Here is an 804-nt window from a genome sequence, read left to right as displayed (position 1 = left end):
TTAAAACTAGAAACTTCCAGGAGAGTTAACATCGACTCTATGCTATCGCTGCGGATTATGAGACACCAAACCCACTGAGTTCTTCCTCCGAGAAGGGCCGAGCTGACCTTTTATAAGTTAATGTCGAGTGATTTTAAGTAACCCCACCGCTTTAACTGTGTGGTGCAAGGATTATTGGGGGGGGGATCATATTGTACAAAGTAATTATTTAGGGCATGATTTGTGAGTAAATGACTGTATTGGGTCAGGTAGACCAAAGTATCCGTAAACTGCGGCTCAGATCGACGCAAGTTGAGCTCTTCCGCACTTGTGTGGCATCGAATGGTTTATTGCTTCATTGGAGGGATGTACACATATTTACAAGCACAGGAGCGAGCGAGCGGACGGACGGGGGTCAGATACACAGACTACATTTAGAAATGATTGGGGAACTCTGTTCTTTAGTGGAATGAAAGGCAGAACCTGTTGACAAAGTGCTTACGACACTTCACATGTCATCCGCTAAGCAGGCGATGGTGCGAGCGATGGCAATGAACCACAGAAATCATTTAAATCCCATTTATCGTTCAGTTGACCACTTTTCTCCTCCATTCATCATTTACAAACTTAAAAAAATAAAACGGCTTTCTGTTGTACATATATATAACTATATACGCCTAGGAATGGAGCCTAGGAGGTGAGGCAGCGCCAGACTGAGAAGGATCCCGTTGAGCGGTGACAAGTGACTCCACATTTGCTTCAAGGGTGGTGGGCAGATGTAGAAATGTCAGCGGTTTCTTGGTGAGCTCTGCCCCTGGGGGGGCT

General features: G+C 45.5%; 1 protein-coding gene across 1 annotated transcript in view; it reads right to left on the bottom strand.

Moving 5' to 3' along the window:
- Positions 1–307: 307 nt before the first annotated feature.
- The window catches only part of LOC128470985 (probable ATP-dependent RNA helicase DHX35), a 25,521-nt gene continuing 25,024 nt past the window's right edge, over positions 308–804 (bottom strand). Inside the window, exon 5 of the mRNA XM_053452829.1 lies at positions 308–804. This exon is cut by the window's right edge and continues 66 nt beyond it. The gene's annotated coding sequence lies outside the window, so the exon portion shown is untranslated.

The sequence above is a fragment of the Spea bombifrons genome, chromosome 13, assembly GCF_027358695.1.
Source record: "Spea bombifrons isolate aSpeBom1 chromosome 13, aSpeBom1.2.pri, whole genome shotgun sequence".
NCBI lineage: Eukaryota > Metazoa > Chordata > Amphibia > Anura > Pelobatidae > Spea > Spea bombifrons.
The sequence above is the reverse complement of the archived record's forward strand: the minus strand, read 5'-3'. Positions and strand labels throughout refer to the sequence as shown.